The sequence below is a fragment of the Culex pipiens genome, chromosome 1, assembly GCF_016801865.2.
Source record: "Culex pipiens pallens isolate TS chromosome 1, TS_CPP_V2, whole genome shotgun sequence".
Lineage (NCBI taxonomy): Eukaryota > Metazoa > Arthropoda > Insecta > Diptera > Culicidae > Culex > Culex pipiens.
The window spans coordinates 84228737-84245579 of NC_068937.1; the positions used below are offsets into that span (position 1 = coordinate 84228737).

General features: G+C 38.6%; 1 protein-coding gene across 3 annotated transcripts in view; it reads left to right on the plus strand.

Moving 5' to 3' along the window:
* The first annotated feature begins 7588 nt into the window (after window positions 1-7588).
* Window positions 7589-16843, plus strand: part of LOC120424938 (broad-complex core protein isoforms 1/2/3/4/5) — a 137097-nt gene continuing 127842 nt past the window's right edge. For 2 of the 3 annotated variants that reach the window (XM_052706160.1, XM_052706162.1), the window contains exon 1: window positions 7595-8171. The gene's annotated coding sequence lies outside the window, so the exon portion shown is untranslated. Of the gene's footprint in view, window positions 8172-16843 lie in introns of all 3 variants that reach the window. The other variant, XM_052706161.1, reaches the window with a different exon arrangement.

The following is a 16843-nucleotide window of genomic DNA, read 5'->3' on the forward strand; positions in this document are numbered from 1 at the left end:
GACACTGCGGGTGTCGTGTGGGTTACACGGGCTTCCGGCACCCAGGGTTGGGCTTGCCGGCCAGTACGCGAAGCGTACACACCGAGAGGTCTGTAGGGCACAATGGGGCAGCGTTAGAAGATGGCGGAAAGGAGATGGGTTGGCTGTTTCGGGGTTAAAGTGGAATCGTCCTCTACCTGGATGTCCAGTTTCTACGCAGGTACTCCTGCAGCTCGCCCGGATCTCGCGATCGACGGACCCTTTCCTCCGGTCTCCTGCACCGGATCCACTTCACACACTGTGAACAGGTTTCACTTTTACGTGACGGCGAACGTAGCTGGTTCGACCGTCCACTTCTTCAATAACCAGGCAAGTGACCGATCCAATGGCGCAGATTCTCCAGCGATCCTCAACCTCATCCATCCTTCCCGTTTCGCCCCATTCTCATCCTATTTCGCCCTAGCGAATCCATTGTCCTTCTCGTGGCGCTTTCTGGTGGTGACTAGCGCAACTACTCCAGCGTGCAGCGTTGGTAGCGTCCATTGGCGTTGGACCGCTACTCGAGTGGGGATGTTCCGCTCTCCAGCTTTCACAGGGTTCCCTTTCGGCATGCTAATTTACGCGTCGCGGAACAACAGTCTCACCACTCTTGAAGCTAACCTAACCACTGGTTACAAAGTATCACGGGATGTTTAGATTTTTTTAAGTTAGTAGAATAAGGTATTGGCTTTTCGATGCCTCCCGAGCTACGATGCTATTGGGAGGACTTTTATAGGCATTAATTGGTTGCTTATCTTATAATAATTCAAAAGTTTAAATTGTTCTATGATTTGCAATTGTTTCACGGGAAGATTCTTTATAAATTGCGTTAGCAAAATATAAATTATCGTTCAATTCAACCATTCGTTTCTCGCGAATCACGGCGACAAGTATTGTTTCAACGCGATTGTTCAAGTCCTTCAGATAACATCATAACTCATCAGTCATTAATTGGTCGCTCATCTTATAATAATTTAAAAGTATAAATAGTCTCAGGTCAACTCTACATAAATATGTTACGCTGAGTTTAATATTTCACCTTTTAATCAGACATAATTTTGATTCTATCTTTCCACAGCCGGCTGTCTAAGATTGAATCATTTATGCTAAACTCAACACCAAATAACCGGGAATGGTCTCATCCGCATCATCCGATTGTTTGCCTTGAGAATACATAATACATCACCCTATTCAACAAAATTCATTGATTATTGGGCCACATCATCATCCTCTATGATGAATCCTGGCCATTACCCTTCCCCACTAACAAAATCCCAAGTAGAAGTAGTTTGCCGGCTCACGCGGGGGTGTGGATATCGCATAGAACCCACCCTCGGTAGCAGCCTGTGCTAACTAACATTCCCGTCCCATCCCCTAGAGATCTACAAACTGACATGGCGGGCGCCGTTGGTGGCCAACGACTGTTTCCTGTTCGCACCGACTCTAGTTTTGATGATCGTGATGTTTTATCTTTTCAGCGCATTCATGCATGCTGTTGATAAGGGAATCATCATTTGATCGTTGAAGCGTGTGACCAGTTGTGCTGATGGGATATTACGGTCCTGTTCAGTAACGGAGAAGGACAACCATGGGTGGTCTCTCATGCTCATGCTCATGCTCATGCTCAATAATTCAAAAGTTTAAATCGTTTCTACTCCATGGTCGGTCTACTCCATGTAAATGTTATGCTGAGTATAACATTTCACCATTTAATTACATACTATTTTGGTTCTTCTTTCCTCAGCCGGCTGTCTAAGATTGCATCATTTATGCTAAATTCAACAGCAAATAAACGGGAATTGTCTCATCAGCAGCATCCGATTGTTTTCCTTGAGAATATTACATCACCCTATAAACAAAACTGATTTTTGGCATGGCAGGCGTCGTTGGTGGCCAACGATTGTTACCTATTCGCACCTGCTCTAGATTTGATGATCTTGATGTTTTATCTTTTCAGTGCATTCATGCATGCTGTTGATAAGAGAAATATCATTAGATCGTTGAATCCTTTGAGTGGTAGTGCTGATAGGATATTACGGTCCTGTTCAGCAACGGAGGACATCCATGGGTGGTCTCTCATGCTCATGCTCTAACCTGTCACCGAGCCCTCCGAGCTACGTTGCTATGAGAAGGTCTTTCTAATTAACACACCAAAAACCTCGCGCACAGTTATTTCAATACTAAATACATGTAATTTTGCACCCCAATTACCTAGACGACTTAAACCCTCAGCGTGCATTTCGATCAACCATGATATAGAATGGACTTTTTTAGTCACTTTGAACACTTAAACATCATATGTTAATGCAACAATTCACACGACGTCGTACCTCCCGATCAACGATGATATAGGAAAGACTTCTTTGATTAATCCTGCACAGCATCCGCGTGGCTTCACTTCTCACAATCGACTGAAGCAGGCTAAATAATTACCACTAATCACTCAACAAAATGACGTCAAAACACGAATAAACCTGCACAGCAGCCGCGAGCCTTCACTTCTCACAATTGACTCAATTACTAGGTATAAAACACAAATTAATAACAAAACGCGACCGTAGTCAATATGACATATTCATGATCTTTCTATCTTTTAGCGATTCTACTTATTGTAGCGAATAAAGAATGCATACAAGACTCTAATGCGATCACAAACTCTACGAACAGCGACCACAACAGAAATGTAAATCAACACGATAAATAAGGACTGCGTGTCCCCACAGGCAGCGCAAAAATCATATTGTATTCTTTTTTTAAATTTTGGACTCCGTTATTTTTATGAAATTATTTTTGAATCCTATCGTTGGATAAACGATGTTTTAAACTTGTAATTCTGGAAGTTGTGCACTTTTAACTGACTAGTTGTTTGAATTCCTCACCCAGAAAGGCTTTACAAAGAATGTAACAAACCGAGTCAATAAGTCTCATGTGAATGTTCCATTAGGGTGTAATGAGTGCAAGAAAAAAATGAAGATTTTTTTGAGGTTTTGTGCTAGCAAATCTCCTCAAAATTTTAAGTTATTAGTTTGATTTTAATGAATCGTGAAATGTAATAAAAACAAATCTAGATACCAATGGTGGATTTGTAAAAATACACTGTGAAAAAATTATGTGTAAAATCGCATGCAAAAGCATGCACATCACCTTTGTGAGCAAAAGCATGTAATACTGTATGAGAAAACGTGTACACAAAAAGCATGTACAAAATAAAAATAAATAAATTTTGCGCACCCCAAAAATAACATCAATCTGGTGAGAGTCACATCCAGATTACCAAGTCCGCGCCCCAATCATCTCGGCTATCTCGGCGCTGTGAAATTAGATGGATCAACACCGATGTAGCTGTATGTTCCCCATACATCGTATACAGTATATTCAGTGTACGACGTACGGGAAACCTACTGTGTGTACTCGGCGTTGAATACAAGTTTTACAAGACGGTGAGATAGCCGGGACGGTTGGGGCGCGGACTTGTTAATCGGTATATGACTCTCACCAGATTGATGTTATTTTTGGGGTGTGCAAAATTTATTTATTTTTCTTTTGTACATGCTTTTTGTGTACACGTTTTCTCATACAATATAGGGGGATGGCGTCGCTATTTTTAGACCACGTTTTCCACTTTTTCTCATCGAAACCGACTACTTTATCGATTTGATTTTGCTGGGCGAGATAAGACGCCGTCTATTTTTAGACGATGACTCAGCACTTTTCCACTCTTGCACTTAAAAAAACCAGGTGGCAGCACGATGTAACGCCACGTCAATATTACATAGAGGGATGGCGTCGCTATTTTTAGACCATGTTTCCACTTTTTCGCATCGAAACCGACTACTTTATCGACTTCATTTTGCTGGGCGAGATAGGACACCGTCTATTTATAGACGATGACTCAGCACTTTTCCACTCTTGCACTTCAAAAAACCAGATGGCAGCACGATGTAACGCCACGTCCCTATGCTTTTTCTGACAAAGGTGATGTGCATGCTTTTGCATGCGATTTTACCATAGGATTTTTTGCTGTGTAGTGAGATGATCAAGTATTCTAGAAAAAAAAAAGTTTGAAAGTTTATCTTTGCTATTTAGACTGAAAATCAAGAGTGATAAAAATGCATTTGGTTTATTTATCTTAACATGGACCTACAGATGTTAGCTATTAGAAAATGAAATTATGGTTGAGTTTTCTATTTTATTTAAATCTTATTGAAGTTCTTATTTTATCCATTCCAAATAAAACATTTCAAGTTAAATTAGTGTTTTTATTAGAATTTAATAGTTCTGCTATAGGATGCTATATTTGCAATTCGGAGATTTGGAGAACCTTTCAACTGAGATCAATTCATAAGCCTTTGCAGGGAGGGTTCATATTTATATGTTTAGATTTTGCTAGTGGAATGTTCTTTTAGAGAAAATAAATTTTGAGAAAAAACCCTATATCTATGTAAGTGAAAAACATAAACTATTTTGTTATTATTATTTTTATTGAAATGTATTGGCAAATCGTCGTTTGTGCGCTATCTTGTGACATTTCTTAGTCCTTAGCCATTTTTTTTTTGTATTATATTAGCTATCATTGTTAATAGTCATTTCCAATTAATCACATGCCTGGTCGAACGTGGGTAAAAAGTGCATGAATCTAAAAAAATAAGTTAATCACTCGGAAGTCATCGTGCCCATTTCGTCCAACACAGACAAGTAATTCGGAGGATCTGGCAAAACTGGTGGCTGCCGAATACATCCATCCACTTAATGAAACAGAGTGACTGTTTAGCCTCTACATATTAATCATTTATCACGAAAGCAAAAAAAAAAAGGTTGTTTGTATTATCATGGGGCCCCACCACACACAGAGAGAAGGGGGAAACACAAATGCAATTGATGCGTTCTCGCTCACACCCTTGCACTCCTCACACGCATATGCAGGAAACCACGGCCGCGCCGAATTTGCAACGGCACACATGCAGGCGTTCTTTTCGGCGAATTTTTATAATAAATTGAATTGGCGATGATGATGACGATGACGACGACGACAACAACGACAGCGACCACTCGGGTACGGTGGGTCAGAGTGGCATGGTTTCTTGTTGTTTTAGTATTATACAATGAAGTATCTACGTATACGTGGAGCCGCATGGTGTGTTCATTTTAAATCGCACTGTAGGTTTGAGGTGAAGACTATCATCTTTGCCATGATTTTTCGTTGGATGATATAAGTACAACCACAATTTAGAGTCTAGAGAATGGCTCCATCAAAATGTATTGAGGGTCCAAGGAAAAAACCAAAAGAGTGCTACCAACTCACACCATCAGAACAAATGTGTTCATTCGTTAATTGAAACATTGAATCTCCAACAAGTGCCATTCATCGACTTCTGACCACTCCTTTGTCACCAAGCTGTGGTGGCTGAGGCAGTTAAGTCACTGGGTTTGTTTGTTAAATGTCTCTGGTTCGATTCCCGTAGTCGACACCTTTTTGTTTTGACGGATGAACATTTTTTTTGCAAATGAACCTCGAGGGAATAATTCTCTCGCCCATCTCGAGCTGTGTTCTCTGTGTCCGTATTTTCTCGGCTCGATGCCATTATTCTTTCGGACGAGCTCTGCCCAGTTTTGGGTGTATTGCTTCCCTGACAATAGTTTGACACAATTCCTTCTACGAATTGTTTAAAATCGTACCCAAAATCTCGTGATTAATTATGACGATTTTCTTTGAAGACATAATTAATCAGTTGTTGGCGGCGAGTTGGCCTTGCGGGATGGGGCGCGGAATTAGTAGGCTAGATATAACTATCGCCGGTTTGAAAAAAAAAATATTTTTGGATTACATATATGTTTTCCTAGCGTCTGCCAGATGTATATTTACACATTATTAGAGGTAAAATTAATGTTTTTTCTGACATAAAAGATATACTCCTTTTTAGATGAAATTCTACCATGATTTTTTTACTGTGTACAAAGCGGATTCAGTGGCTATTCCTTAACTTAATGTTAACATGAAAAAAATAATGTTAACATTCCATAGGTCGCCGCCTTGTTCGCTCTACATCATTGCCTTGGCGTTCTCGATTGTGAGATTCCTACTCGTAGCTAGGTGTCTGAATGCTTTATTGTTGAAACAATTGCAAACCTCTTTTTACTCCTAAAGCTTCCATCCAACCCGGGATTCGAACTGACGACCTTTGGATTGTGAGTCCAACTGCCTACCAGCGACTCCTCCGAAGATAGGATCCAGGGAGACGACTCCTACGCCTGGATTGAGCTAACGACCTGACTTCAAGGTTAGACCGGGGCCAACATTTACTTCCCTGTCCGACGGAAGGCGTAATCCGACAAATCTCGTCTCGAAAAATGCCACCGGGACCTTTTGAGATCGAACCCAGGCCGACTGGGTGAGAGGCAACCACGCTTACCCCTACACAGCGGGTCCCGGTGAATAAATTTTACCTTATTTTTAATATTCAATGAGTTTAGGCTGGGGTTAAAGGATGAGTTATGTCGATGCAAAAATTTTGTCAAAAGGGTTTACAAAAACATTTTCGTAAAAAATAACGCTTCTTAAGACCTGTACTGCCCCTGACCACATAAATGTTCCATATAGCATTCTGTTTTTGCATTATTTTCAAAATACTAACTTATTTTTTAAACCATATTATGCGACTTAAAAGTTGTGAACATTCAGTTAAGTATCGAGATTTGATGGTTGAATAACTTATGCTTATCTGTCAATTTTGGTAAACAATGTAAGTGTGAATGGCTGAAATAAGCTCAGAGCTCGCATCTGAATGTCTGAAACATTTTTTTGCTAACACTTGAAAGGTTAAAAGAAATTTGATCCTAGTTTCATCTAGGCAAAGCTAGCTCAACCTAAAAAAACAATCCTTTTTGGGCACGCCGTGCTACGACCACCACTGCTGTTTCTGCTGCTGGTTGAGTGCATTTTTTACGTTATTTTTTGGAGGTTTGGCTGTGTGTGCGTTTGTTTTATTTTTATTTGGCCCGCTCTTTTTCGACAATTTTTATTTTCGTGTGGATTTTGTGTTTAAATTATAATGATAATTTAATTAAATATGTATATGTGCAAAAATTGCAATACTCAACGTTGTATTACAGAATACCATCACCTCGCCGCGCGCGTCAGTTTGGGTCGCATGGAGCATGCAGGTTTTAGTTTTTTTTAATGTATGTACCACATATGCATGTACGAACTTTTTTCGGGGTTCGGCGATAAGCATGTATTGGTTTGGGGAAAAAAATGCATAGTGTTACAAACAAAAATATAGGACCCACCGATTAATGTAAAGAGAAAGATAGGAAAAGAGGTGCAATTGAAAATTTTTTGAACCAGCAAATTTTTATAATGTTGTTTTTTTAGAGAGGACCAATGCGAGGACTAGGTGAGAGGGGTCAATTTATATAATAATATATAATATCCAAAATATTATATGAGACGAGAGCGAGAAAAAGAGTCAGCAAAACATAACAATGAAATAAAACGAATTGCATTATACGCGCGCGGGCTGTTGTCTGACAGGCGCTTTTTTTCGTGTATTATTTTCGGGGCTTTTATGTGTTGCCTGTTTGCATTAGTGCAACGTTTAAACATTCGAATAATATTGCCAAAATATTTGATAGTGTTTTAGACCAAAAGAAGAAAGCGTTTGGACAGGTCGTGCTCATAGTGCGGACTCTCTTGTTGCATTCGCTTGCTGCGTTTTTCGGCAGCTCATCTGTGTGGTGGCACCCAGTGAAGGAAGACTAGTATAGTGGACTCTCTTAGTGTGGTGTGTTTTTGGGGCTGAACGGCATCATCCTAGTAAACCTAGGTGAACTTGTTGCGGGAAAGCCAAACGAAGCCAAGCTTACTTTGTGTGCAGAGACTTCACGTGATACGTGATAGGGTGGTGTTGAAAATAACGTGTGCGGAAATGAACTAAGAAAACGTTTTACTAAGGTCAGCTAGGACGAAAAATGTGCAATTTTAAAATGTTTTCAATTTAAACTGTTTAACGAGTGAGTGTCACAAAAAGAACTGTTATTTATTCAAACTATCTGAACAACTAGAAGCATAAGAGAGCCACTATTACATAAAAAATATAATGTAGTGAAAAAAAGTGTAACTGGAAAAATAAAAAGAGTAACTGGAAAATATTTCGGTAAGTCAAAACTGGTCCAATTTCAATGTGAAGCTATTGTACAGTACAGTCGGTGATTCAAAGTGGCGTGTCATCAGTTTTGCGGCTAGAGAAGTCACCTGTTGAATGCCACACGGTATAGTGTGGTCAATAGTAGGCACTGCAAATAAAACAAAGCGACCGAAAAGTGTTGGCACATGCAAAAATAAAAAAATCTTTTTGGTCACAACCTCGTGTGTGCATCGTCATGCCGGCACGGGAAGTGTGCGCGCATCAGGAAAAGACCTGTGCCATGACGGCTCAACGCCTGCCCCGTTTTCTCCTACGGACGGAAAATGTTCCGAGAGTGGGGTTTGGCTCTTTTTTTTCATTGCGCCAAGCGCCAAGCGACGGCTTTTCCATCGCATCGCATGTGGTGTCTTGTTTGCTCCGGCGTGCATTTTCCCGCTCGGTACGACCGACGACGAACGAACGGTGCCACTCGTTCTAGGGTGGCAAAGTACCGCTCCTCTGGCACTACGATCCAATAGAGTAAGGGCCAATGCCGTCGTAAATCGACTTCATGAATGAAACTTTTTCTAGCCTTCTTTTTCCTGTGTTTACGTTCAGTTTTCATTGAGTACTAGATCTGACATGATTTTCCACCCGGACCAAACCCCTGACATTGGTACACCATGCGGTGCATCGCAGTAGGCCAGGGTGCTTGGCAGTGGTTTGAGTTTTTGCTTCTTCCGAGCAAGTCATGTATGGTTACGAACACACGTACTTTATAGCAGGCTACACCAACCACAAAAAAACACGTCTAGACTTCTATTACGATCGCATCCCGCAGAACGCTATATTCTTCATTCTTCTCTTCGTTATTCGGATTATATTACCGAACCACGGCGATCAAGTAGTTACTCTAGTCGTCGTCGCTCACACACAGTTGTTCGTTGTATGCACATCAAGAGAGGCAGCACACAAAAAATCTGCTAGACTCAAGAGCTGCTGAATCGAAGCAGAATGACGACAAAAAGTGGTAAAAATCGGGGAGCTTCCATAGATTTCGTGCCGTTAACACAATTTACCGCTGCATACTTTTTGGGGTTTACGGACTGACTCAATACACAAATTGCTTAGGGAGTATATTTTTTTGAATTTCAAAATAAATCAGCAAAATTATCGTTAAATATTCAAATATTATGCTTATAACGTGATTTATACTTGTCGGATAAGAAATGCCCCATTATAAAGACAGTTTACCTTTATTAAGATGATTAAATTGTATCATGCTATACTAATATTTTTCAACTATTTTTTTGTTCTTCACTGCCTAAATCCAACGAAATATTTATTCTTCCATTAAATCCGATGAAATTTCTTCTTTTGTCATTCAATTAACAAAAAATGTATTGACCTTATTGTAAAGTGTGCAATTTTGCAGCTCTTGAAATTTAAGTATCCTGCATTGTAATAACTGGATTGCGAATGCTACATGATTTTATTATTCAAGTAAAAATGCTAGTACAATCCATAAGAAATATTCCCAGAGTTTACTTCTTTCCTTTGTTTGTTTTTAAACGAAATTATACTAAATCTTTTGAGTATCCCATAATAATATGGGAGTAGCGTGATCCGTTTTGCAAAAAGTTCCTCGGATCGATCTGAACATTTAGTGGTCGATTCGATGTGTTCGATGCGATTTTTTGGAACAAAATTGTCCATTTTTAAGTAAAATTAGTGATTTAAAAAAATCTAATATTTAAAAAATTATTTCGTTCTTCAAAACCGCTAAATCTGCAACAATTTGGCTGAAAATTTCAACACCCATATAGATGCCTACTTTGATTGAAAACTACAACATCGAAAAAAATATACATTTTAATACAAGGTCAAAACTAATAACTTCTTGGATGAATTTTGCTCAAATTGCAGACATCGGCCTATTCAGATCTATCCGAGGAACTATTTGCCAAACGGATCACGCTAATATGGGAGTTCCGAATGGTTTGCTCCAGAGCTTGCATGAAAAAAAAACAGTTTTTTGTACATAAAACTTTAAACCTCGATCATCCTCGAAGTTTGTTTTTGATCGTTTACTTTTTTTTTGGTTTGAGCAGTTAAATTTTTTCAAAGTAGATTTACAAATATTATTTCATGCGTTTTTGTTATTTATTTTTTTCATCCGATAGAATTTGTGATTTGTAAAACAAAATAAAAATATTTTTCCCATTTGAATCCATTTAGTTATGCTCATGAAGGTTATAATTTTGAGCTTATCCCAGTTAAAATGTTTTATTTTCGATATTGACATTCACAAAAATGCGTCAGGTAGAGTCAATGCAGTGAACGTTTCAATATTAATAAAATACAAGTTTTTAGCACTGTTTTGGGTTTCAGTGACGCAAAACCAAACTGGGAAACAAAAATTTCACTGAAAATTCCTATTCAAAAGTGTCTTCCTGAATTGGAAAAAATGAGTTATGCAACTCGTAGCAAAATTCGACTTTTTCGGCACTAGTCGCAGTTATCCATATCGTCAAAGCTATGTTGGATAAATGTACGACTCGTGCTGAAAAGTTGTAATTCCAGAGTTTTTTTTTTAAAAAGTCCTATAAGCTATTGTCTTTCATATGTTTATAGGACCTAATAAAAAAAGTCGAGAATTGTAATTTATTTGGTAACGATATCATGTTAGTTTTCACTTTGTATCACGACAAGGAAGGGTAGGGTTACTCATTTTGCTGCTTGTTGCACAAACTTTTATTATGAACCGCACCAAACCCCTATTAATCAATTGAGGCATCATTCATGGAAGGGTTGGCGACTCACCTACATGGGGAGAAACGCGCGGGTTCGCACTTCTAGGTTCTTATACGACGCCTCTATCGTCGTCGATCAGCAGACGGGTCTCACCATCATCACTGCCAGGCAGCAGCTCTTTCGCATTTGTGGTGGTTTGATTTTCTTTTTTTTCTTCTTCCGTTCCCGTATTTTGCCATCCGCGTCGTGCCGTGTCTGGCAAAATATATATTTAGGTCACGTTGCAACCGCTTTGTCCGATATATTTGCTGGAGAAAAATAGCATCGTCAAGAGCAGCAGCGCGGCAGCCGCAGCAACAAAAAACGATCCTTAAAAAATGGAAGTTGACTGCAGATTCAGACAACCTTGAAACTAGTTTTAGAGACCGCTAATTCTTTGGAGTAGCAACACAACCCACTGCATGAGGCCAAATCGTTCGTGATGACTGCATTGTTCGGGTGAATAGATGCCATTTCCAGGAAGATCGGACGCATGGTTATTTATGCTTCTAACATCTAACATTGTTTTTTTTCTGGGGCAAAATTGGGTCGACCCTTTTGGGTTTATCTAATTCTCGGAATAAAAATTAATGTTTTGGAGGTAGTACTTGAGAAACAATTTTTTGATAGCATTGATACTCAATTTTCTGAATTTTAGATATTCGAAACCTAACTTGAAATAACAAATTTATCGTGTTTCTATTATTCCACTGTAACTCATTTGTGAATTTAGTTATTGTGGACACATTTTCACTTGATGAATTGTTCTGTTGAAGAAATTAGCTATGTATTAGGATATTCACGATGGTATGATGAAAAAAATTGTCAAATTTGAATGCTTGTACACTCTAGGGTGACAAGAAAAATTGAAAATTTTGGAAAATCTTAAGAAGAAAAATAAATAACTGTGCCAATTTTGAGCCAAACCGTTTAAGTTTTAAGGGTCGCTTGAAGTAGTATGGGAAAAGTCGAAAAAATGCATGGGAAAAGCAAAAATTTCAAAATACCACCATAAGGTGGCGTTAAATGTGTCGGATCATAGTCCAGTGTGTGATCCCTATGTAAAGTTTGCTTTCATCTATTCAGCAATTCCCCACGAAAACAGCATGGAAAAAAACAAAAGTGCTCGGATCGGGCTCAATTTTTTTCTGGGGGTTCCCTGGCCGAAATAATTAGACCCGTATTTTTTTTTGTTTGGCAATTCTGGTGACCTACGCTGTGTTAGAGTGGTCTGAAAAATTGCCATTTTTGTCGATTTTCGCCAGGGCCCCGGTGATGGCCTGATATAAGCTACCGAACAACATTGGCAATATGGCGTCGTTTGTTTACCAACATTAGATTGTTTGTGGACGAACCAAAAAAATCCTTTTTGTAAAATTATCTATAACCGTTGTGTATTAATTTTGAAGTCATACATAATAAACAAAATTTCGTTAAATTCTAGAACAGAAAAAAAATATTATTATTTTTAATTTAAACCGCTTTCATCGCGATTCTAAGCAAGATTACGAAACAAATCATCGTGCCTTTAGTTTATCTTTAGTTTCTAAACCGGTTTGCTTTAGATTGTTGTTTAAATTTTGAAATTTAGCATAAATTAAGATAAGTTGCAAAATTTCCAACTTCAGCCATGTGCAACAATTTCCATTTCACCCATGCGGGAAACCGATAATGGGGTAATTCATGCGTTCCAAACTGTCAAAATTCCAAAACGTCACGCGAATCTTCGGTTCGCCGCTTTTGTTCCTGTATGACGTTTCGAGGCGAGGCCCTGATTTTCGCAAAAAAACACTTTTTTCAAAAAATCATAACTCCTCGCCATTTCAACCGATTTTAATTGTCTTATACGCAAATGAAAGGATATAAGTTCACCTTTCAAAAAATAATAAGAATTTTTAAAAATCTAGCCTAACATATGAAAAGGGCGTATGAAACTTTAAAATGCCGTTTTGACGGTGTCTGGACCAAGAGCCTATGTCTGGAAATATGTTTATCGGATTCCCCAGATATTTTTATGTAACATACTAAAAAATGGGTGGAGTTCATTAACAGGATTCCGAGATATGATTTTTTGAAAATAAAATCCGTGTTTTTCGACGCGCCGCGCGCAAAAACCGGAAAATGACGAAATCGGCAAAAAATCAACTTTTTTCACTGCGAAATCAAAAGTCAAATTATTCGCTCTACAGCATTGCCTTGGCGTTCTCGATTGCGAGATTCCTACTCGTAACTAGGTGTCCGAATGCTTGATTATTGAGGCAATTGCAAACCTCTTTTTACACCTTAGCTTCCATCCACACCGGGATTCGAATTGACGACCTTTGGATTGTTAGTCCAACTGCCTACCAGCGACTCCACCGAGGCAGGACCTCTACACCTGGACTGAGCTAACGACCTAACCTCTAAGTTAGACCGGGGCCAACATTTTCTTCCCTGTCCGACGGAAGGCATGATCAGACAAATCTCGTCTCAAAATTTGCCACCGGGACCTTCTGGGATCGAACCCAGACCGACTGGGTGAGAGGCAATCACGCTTACCCCTACACCACGGTCCCGGTTTTTCGTAATTGAAAGGCGCAACTTTTTTTACCCAGACATGTGTAGGTCATCGCTGAAATTTTAAAGTTATCGCATTCGCATTTCGAACAAATTGACCGTTTGACCAAATTTTATCGAATTTAAACAACCGGGCTGCGTAAGTGTCGCGTGGAGTTGGTAGTTTTGGAGGGTGATGGTCTGGGATTCGCCCTAAGCAAGCGATACGACCAGTGGCATAAATCAGGTTAGCGGATGAACCTCAAGGCTGGTCTGGGATTCGCCCTAAGCAAGCGATACGACCAGTGGCGTAAATCAGGGTAGCGGATGAATCTCAAGGCAAGCAATCGGATGCTGCTGTTGATACAATTCCCGTTTAACAAATTTATGGAATTTAGTATTTTAGCAGATTAGACATTTATTCTAAAAACAACAATAAGATGCTGCTGTTGAGACTACTTATGTTTAGTTAATGTGTTTTAATAATTCTATCACGACGCGCATATTTTTTTAGGGGCCAATATTAGACAGCCGACTGTGGAAATAGAAGATCCCGTGCTAAAATTTAACCGTTTTGATTAAACGTACAGAGTTTAGTGAGGCCCGTTATAGCAAACCAGTGATTTTTTTTCTTTCTTTTAAACCTTTTAACTGACGGAGCAATAGAACTTTACATGAATTCGTCTTGCAATTAAAAATCTACTTTTTGAATCGGGAGTAATTATAATAGTTATAATTTATGGTCAGTTTACCGAGTTGAGAGTAAATCAGAATTAGCAAAATTGATGTTTAAGTTGGATCGCGTACCGGGTGGTGTCGCAATCGAGAACGCCAAGGCAATGCTGTAGAGCGAATAATTTGATTTTTGATTTCGCAGTGAAAAAAGTTGATTTTTTGCCGATTTCGTCATTTTCCGGTTTTTGGCAATTTTTCAGACCACTCTAACACGGCGTAGGTCACCAGAATGGCCAAACAAAAAAAATACGGGTCTAATTATTTCGGCCCCAGAAAAAAATTGAGCCCGATCCGAACACTTTTGTTTTTTTTTCATGCTGTTTTCGTGGGGAATTGCTGTATTAGTAAATTATTCTAAATAATAATTCTTAATTCATAGAATGATGACATACATTAATGAAAATTCAATTTTCGCTGATGTGCATTCAACTACTCATCAGTTGTTGAGAGTTTCAAATTTAATTCGAAGCAACAAATCTGAGGGCTATTCTACTAATGCTGCTCTTCTAGACATAGAAAAAGCATTTGACAGTGTTTGGCATAAAGGTTTTCTCGCAATCAAACCTTTATGCCATAAAAGTTTAATTTTTCGATTTATGTGAAAATTATCCAAAATTGTTTGACGGATCGTACTCTACAGGTATGTTATCAGAACAGCAAATCTGATCAACTACCTGTACGTGCTGGCGTCTCCCAGGATGTCAAAAATCACTTTTTGCTGATGAAACAAGCATCTCCGCCAAAGGTTGAAGCCTTCGTGTCATCACAAGAAGATTACAAAAAAGCTTGGATATTTTCAATTCTTATTTGAAAGAATGGAAAATTACTCCAAATGCTGCAAAAACTCAACTTATTATTTTCCCTCATAAACCAAGGGCTGATTTTCTTAAACCAAAAAGTCATCACATTATAAAAATGAATGGGGTAAATTTAAAGTGGGAGGATAAAGGGAAATATCTTGGACTTGCTTTTGACAAAAACCTTACTTACAAGGATCACATTGAAAGTACCGTAAACTAGGTTAATATTGATAGCTCGGGGTGACTTTGATAGGTTTTTCAAATGACCGTTAAATTCACAGCTCAACATTTTTGAGAATTTTGAGTATATTAGCACTAAGGGCTGCCTTATTATCGAACATATATGCAAAAATGTAACTGGTATATTGGATGTATCCAAATTAGTGGCCAATTCAAATTTCTATCAATGTCACTCCGAGCTATCAATCTCACACCAGTTTACGGTATACAGGTTAAATGTAACAATTATATTAAATGTTTGTATCCACTTATAAACAGGAAATTCTAGACTTTGTCTCAAGAATAAACTGTTAATTTATAAACAAATTTTCAGACGTGCCATGCTTTATGCTGTGCCGATCTGGACAAGCTGTTGCCGGGGCAACATAGACTTTGAAAAATATTAGCAACGGCCTTATTAGCGTTTTAAAGAAGATGTTTTTCTGCCCATGTTCGCATAAATGTCCCATATGCACAATCGGCAAGCTGGGAAAAACGCATTCCAAGTTTGTCCCACACATAAGGCTACGTGTTATGTTTTCGGGATAAAACTTGGTTTCCTCCTGATTTCTCTAACAAAGTACTGGATGTTGTAGGCTTTTCTGGAAGAGCACATAATTGCGAACCAAACTGCATCAATAACTCAAAAACGAAGAAAATGCATATGAGACGTTTTTGCTATCAGGGGCAGTATAGCGATCCTTGAACCAGTGCTTAAACCTTAAACGATTTCTCGATTAAATTTTCAAAAGGCCCTATCTGCATAGGAAACCCATGAGGGATAGGTTGTTTTGAAAATTTAATCTAGATTTGACTCAAAATTGGCACAGTTATTTATTTATTTATTTATTTATTTAATTCAAATAATGTAACTTAAGGCTTAGCCTTTTAATTTGTTACAAAGTGTGCAGATGCAGGATTTAATTCAATATCGATAAATCGATTCCTTAATGCTTAATGTTACTTATTTTTACCTAAAGAATCGAGTCAGGGAGTATCCCTACACCCAAACTTATGCTGCAAAATCTACAAGTTCTGCAAAAGGATGTCAGAAGACGACACTCTAACATCCGACTTGTTCCGATCCCACCAAATTTGCAGTAATTCTATTTTGAAACCCATAAATAATATTATGGAAGTCTTACCGTTTACAGCTGTGCCAAGCGAGCTTGTTGGTAGTGGATAGGCAAAACGCAAACATGTTCTTCGCTGTTGCACTCTTTTTCTTTATCCCTCTGGTAGTGACCATGTGAAACAAACATGCAAGGATTGTGAGACCATCTCATGAACTCATTTTAGTGAAATTCATGTTTTGGAAGATGCGTTGGAACATCCTTTACCACCAAGCAAAAATCTCGATTATGCGAAAAGTGAATATTATCTGTTTTTCAATGGGAGACAATAAAATATGGGACAATTATGCGAACATTGGCGATGATATATAAATTTGATGAACTGGCGACCTTGCGATAAGCTATCCATTATTTATAAGAGAGTGCGTATACCCGAAATTTTAAATGTTATGTATATATTGGCAGGGAATTTACTGAAATTCAATTCTGTTGATTACAGAGTGTTCAGGGAGCCCAAACTTACTATACCTTGACGAAACTGAACGTT